Below are 6,423 nucleotides of genomic sequence, written 5' to 3'. Positions count from 1 at the left end.
GTGATTTAAGCATCGATAAAGATAATAACCGGAATGGTTTGAAACACATCCAATATATTTAAATACATGAGTTCATAATGATATTAAAATAAATTTCGTTGGTCAACCTAGAGGAAGCCAGCAAACCAACTTGTTACTTTGAAAACTGGTAAATAGAAAAAACCAAGCATTTATTCTGCTTTCTCTGTATGAACTGTATTTCTGGGTAACCAAATGGTTGATGAATGGAAATTTCTCCTTATAGAAGAGTGTAAGTGTATGCGTGTGTCTGTATTTTATAGTAATATCCTATATTAGTATAGATAACAAATGAAGAAAGATGGAATTAGGATATCACCCTTTACAACCCCTCATGAATTAAATGATCTAGCGGTGATCATCAGTGGCTGTTAACATTCCAAAAAGCAGACAAGACTATGTGCCTCCTAATGAAAATACATAACATCACCCAAGAAGTAGTTTTGCCAAGAAACGATCATACTTGGATCTGATGTAGCCTCCAGATATAACCATTAAATTTAAGGAAATACAGGGGATAGAAGAACATGTTAATTTCTTACAAGAAAGAGTTATAATCAGTAAATCCAGACCATGGGAAATTCAAAAGACAATTTAGTTTCTTTAGCAAATAAATTGCAAGAAAAGAGGAAGAGAGAAAAAACATACAGATTAAAAGATTTAATATCATATCAACCCCCCTTTCAATGTTTAGACTTTATTTGGATGCTTGAGATAGTTGAGGATATTTGAACATTGGATATTTGATATTAAATATACATTTTTTAGGTGTGACAATGTATTATGGTTATTTTAAAATAGTGCTTATCTTTTAGACATACTGGAATATTTAAGATAAAGTGATATGATATCTGGAATTTGCTTCAAAATAATCTGGAAAGGAAAAGTGGATGAGAGGAGGTCTGGGTGAAATGATGTTGAAGATAGGTAGAAGTTAACCAAGATGGGTAAAAATTTTGACAAATGGGGACTGGGATTAAGGACATTTTGGGTGAGGACAAGAACATTAGTTAAGACCTCTTTGAATTGGCACAGACTGTGAAGATATTTGTATCCCATGTGAATGCCTACCAAAGGGCATCCACTGCAGAGGAGGCTCTTAGTAAGGAGGTGGACAAAATACCACACTGTGAATGTCACTCAGCTTCTTTCCCCAGCCACTCCAGTGTTAGATCAATGGACCCATTAACAAAGAGGCCACAGTGGCAAGGATGGAGGTTACGTATGGATTCAATAACACGGAATTTCCCTCACTAAGGGTGGCCTGGCTAGCGCTACTGTTGAGTACAGACCAACACTGAGTCCCTAATACGGCACCATTCCCTGGTGGGACAAGCCAGCCACATTAGACCTCTTTTATCAAGGAGGAGCAGAGATTCGTTCTCACGGAAATAGACATATATTGTAAACACAGATTTGCCTTCCCTGCCTGTAATGCTTCTGTCAGCACTACCATCTGTGGACTCACAGAATGCTTATCCACCATCATGGCATTCTACACAGCATTGCTTCTGATCAAGAAACTTCACTTCACAGCCAAGTACAGCAATGGAGTTCACTCCATGGTATGAAGTGGTCTTACCACACACCCCATCACCTGGAAATGGCTGGCCTCAATGAAAGGTGACATGGCTTATTTAGGACTCATTATGGTACCAGTTGGTAGACAATATCCTGAAAGAATGAGGTTCTGTCTTACAGAGTGCAGTATATGCTTTGGATCAGAAAGCATCACATGGTGTTAGCTCTCCTATAGCCAGAATACAAGCAGTAGAAGTGGGAGCTGCTTCTCTCACTATTAAACCTAATAACCCACTTGTAGACTTTTTGTTTTCTGTCCTGGCAACTTTGCTGATTTGGAGATCTTAGTAGCCAAGAGGGGAATGCTTCCACCAGGGGACATGACAATGGTTCCACTGAATTGGAAGATGAGACTGTGTATTACTTTTCTATTGGCTGCATATCAAATTACCACAAATCTAGTGGCTTAAAACAACACAAATTTATTCATCTCATGGTTTCTGTGAGTCCAGGGTCTAGGGACAGTTTAACTGAATCCTCTGCTCAGGGTGTCACCAGGCTGAAGTCAAACTGTTGGCTGGGGCTGTGATCTCATCTGAAGCTCGGGATCCTCTTCCCACCTCACGTAGTTGTTAGCAGAATTCAATTCCTTGCAGCTGTGTGATTAAAGGCCCTCTTTTCTCGCTGTCAGCTGAGGACTGCTCTCAGGTCCTAGAGGTTGCTCTCAGGTCCTTGCCTCATCGTCCCTCCTCTCACAACATGGCTGTTTTCCTTCCAGACAAGCAAGAGAACTCTCCTGCTTTTAAAAGACTTGCCTGATTAGGTAGGTTGGACCCACCCAGGATAATCTCCCTCTGGATTATAGTTAACTGATTAGGGACCCTAATTACACTTGCAAAATTCCTTTTGCCATATAATGTAATCATGAAGGTGATATCTAACTATATTTATAGGTCCCAACAATGCTCAAAGGGAAATCCTACAGGGTGTATACCCCAGGGGGCGGGCATCATGAGTTCCATCTTAGAATTCTGCCTACCACAGACTGCCATCTTGCCAGTTTGCACTCCTTATACCGCTGAACCAATAGGTGAAAAACAGGAAGTTAATCCATTGGCTGTAGTGATTGATCCCAAATACCAAGGGAAATTGGTTGCTGCTGCAGTGGAAGCTAGGAGGACTATGTCTGGAACCCAGGAGATTTTCTGAGGTTCTTAGTACTTCGACACCAACAGTAAAGGCTAATGGGAAACTACAGGAAGCAGAAAAGGGCAAGATGATGGAGGATTCAAACACTTCCACAAGAAAGGTTTGGGGGCCAGCCCTGTGGCTGAGTGGTTAAGTTCTCGTGCTGTGCTTTGGCAGCCCAGGGTTTCACTGGTTCGGATCCTGGGCACAGACATGGCACCGCTCATCAGGCCATGTTGAGGCAGCATCCCACATCCCCACAACTAGAAAGACCCACAAATAGAATATACAACTATGTACTGGGGGAATTTGGGGAGAAAAAGCAAAAAAAAAAAAGGTTTAGATTATTCCACCAGGTAAAGAACCCAGAGCTGTGGGTTCTGGCTGTAGGGCAAGGAAAATATGGAATGGGTAGGTGAAGGTGGAAGCTATAGACATCAACTATAATTGTGATGAATTATGGAAAGCACGACTGTGGTAGCCTTGCGTATTTTCTCTTTGTTACGTGCATGTGTTTACTTATATATGCTAACCCTTTTTTTTTTTTTTAAGAGATTGGCACCTGGGCTAACAACTATTGCCAATCTTTTTTTTTTTTTTTCTGCTTTATCTCCCCAACCTCCCCCTCCCCAGCCCCTGTACACAGTTGTATATCTTAGTTGCATGTCCTTCTAGTTGTGGGATGTGGGACACCGCCTCAACGTGGCCTGACGAGTGGTGCCACGTCCGCGCCCAGGATCCAAACCCTGGGCCGCCGCAGCAGAGCACGCGAACTTAACCACTCGGCCATGGAGCCGGCCCCTGCTAACCATTTTCTTCTTTCCTCCCCTTCCCATTTTTATTTTATACAAAAGTTGGCAGAGGTCAACTTTACAATGTAGTCTTTTTTTTTTTTTGAGGAAGATTAGCCCTGAACTAACATTTGCTGCAAATCCTCCTCTTTTTGCTGAGGAAGACTGGCCCTGAGCTAACATCCGAGCCCCTCTTCCTCTACTTTATATGTGGGATGCCTGCCACAGCATGGCTTGCCAAGCGGTGCCATGTCCACACCTGAGATCCAAACCAGCAAACCCCGGGCCACTGAAGCGGAATGTGCGCACTTAACTGCTGTGCCACCAAGGCTGCCCCTACAATGTAATCTTTAGTTAACAAAATATTCAGTGGGACCATGACTGAATTTGAGGAGTAATTAACATAGCCAGGAATGGATTAAATGACTGTTGGGGCTTTGCGTCTTCTCATTTGGGAGAAGGGCAAGAACTTCACTTACCAGAAGGATAGCTACATCTTGCTAGGCTAAAATACAGACTTAATTGCTTTCTTGTTATGCAGGAATTCAAATGTTGTAGAAGGGTGCATATGGAAACAGTAGTCAAAGCTGCCGAGGACTGAGCCGCTTATCAATTTATTGCTTCTCAACTCCAAATTCATCCTTCAGTACCTGCTCTGTGATAATGCACTGGACTCTAAGCTTTTCTCCTTTAGAATGAGCATATTAAATAGAGGACACTGGAGAGACATTGCAGGAGGAATGAAATTTCTCGTCCTGGTTTTGGTGTACTTAAATTTGCTTTTTCTTGCTCCTGCTGCATGATCTGCCAGTGGTGTGTGTGTTTATGCGTGTATGTGGACATCTGGTGGTGCTTTGCTCCACTTGCGCTCCCAGAACGCAGTCCCTCAACGACCTCACAGCCCCAGCCCAGAAGACCTGAGATCACCTTACTGTAGTCTCGAGAGGGACACCACATGCTCCTGGCCTCATGCTTGTAGCAGTGCACCAGACTCCTCAGCATGCCCACCTACCTATCTCAGGTTACCCTCCCCCTACAGGGTTGTTCCTGAGGCCTTTCCAATGTGGACAAGGTCTGCTCCTGGCTTTGCACCTGCAGAAATGTCTTAACTCCCTTTGCAACCTGTTCACCAGCCTTGGCTTACCTGTGTCCCAGAGGATCGTCTCCTGTTTATTACGATTCTAAATCAGCTCTGGCCCAGGCAAACCAGCACTTTCTCACCACCTAGTGTTCTGCAACTGCCCCCTCTCCCACGAAGTGAAGGTCTTCCAAGCTTGTCCTTCCTTGGAGACTCTCCCTCAGGGTACGGTTTAGAGTTCTCAACATATTTATATTACTCTACCCTAGCTTAACAATTCTTTAAGCTTCTCCTGGCTAAATTTACTATGTTCTGTCTCCTGGTTGGACCTAGATTGATAGAGGTGTGATTACTTGATTGATGAGTTTGGGACTAGAAGTGAGCCTGAGTAGTACTTTCTCTCTCATCCCTTTGGGAATAAGCTGCTCACAGAGAGCATGCATTCTGCCCCATTCTTCCTTGCCACAAGTTTGACAAGGGCAGGCTGTAAAATATTCGTGGTCCAGTGTTGTCTGTGGCTGGATGGGTATGTCTGAATGATTCTGGGGCTTGGTATAAGGAAGCCCACTTTTACACAGATAATCAATTCTCTGATTTCAGACTTATCATTAATAAAGATCATATTTCGTGCTCCACGTACCTCTTGTCTATTTCTGAGTCAGTTTAGAACCTAAGTGGGAAAGAGGTTAATGTGAATTAACAAAAGCAGCTTGTTGCCTTTTGACATGTTGAGTGTTAATTGGTTTTATCACTTTCTAGTCTTGAGTAGAATAAACCTAATGTCATAATTAATATATACTGAAATTTAATATAAACACACAATCCTGTAATATTTGATGTAAAAAAATACACTAGGGACAACTTTCAAATCATCCTAGTGAAACCGGCAAACAGCCATTGATGATCAAGTATCTAGGCACTAAAGTTTTTTTCCTTTTTGCAATTACTGATTATAGCTTTTAGCTGTTTACCCACCCATCGTTAACTGTGATGCTTAGGCAATATGCTATCTGACTCCCACTAGGCTCCTATAGATAACATCTCCCTGAGCCTGGGGCACCATGGTAATGGGTGTGTGAGCTGTTTTTCAGGAATTAGAACTCCTTGTCCACTTTAGGCTGATTGAGACCACCGACTCATCAATCAGGCCCACGCATATGTCCAATAGGCGACCTTTTGATGTCAAGAGGCTAAAAACTTCACCTCAGATCATGCTAACACTGCCACTTTGTGAAGATGAGTCCTACGAAGAGGCATGAAGTCTGACTACGCTTGCGCAGATCATCAATTACCTCACCTCTCCTCACCTCCAATTGCCTACCTCCACATTTCAGACCACCTTGCCCCCTATATCCCATAAATATCCCTGAGTCCCTATTTTCGAGGAAGCGAATTTGAGACTCATGCTCTCGCTTCCTCACATGGCTGCCTTGTGATTAAACCCTCTCACTGCTGCAAGCTTGTCGTCTTGGTGTTTGGTTTTCCGGGTGGCAGGCAAAAATGAACCTGGTTCGGTAACACTAGTTTTGTACAGTGGGCCTTCTACCATAAGCAGATTTTACTTATTTTTTCTAAGTTTACTGGTCAATCTTCTTCTTTCATGCTTTTCATCGTTTAATAATATAATTTTTATAAACATTAAATAACAATGTTTTTCTGTACAACTAAAAACATTTTAAAGAACGTATACACATGTAAGGGTCCCAAAGTGCTCACTTTTCATAAAGGTGACATCAATTTCCATAGAAACAAGAGTTCACGAACATCATGACAGTTGATGGGAAAGTGACATATAGACTTTAGGATCTCTACCACAGATTCTTTGTC

Source organism: Equus quagga, chromosome 16 (assembly GCF_021613505.1).
Source record: "Equus quagga isolate Etosha38 chromosome 16, UCLA_HA_Equagga_1.0, whole genome shotgun sequence".
Lineage (NCBI taxonomy): Eukaryota > Metazoa > Chordata > Mammalia > Perissodactyla > Equidae > Equus > Equus quagga.
The sequence above is the reverse complement of the archived record's forward strand: the minus strand, read 5'-3'. Positions refer to the sequence as shown.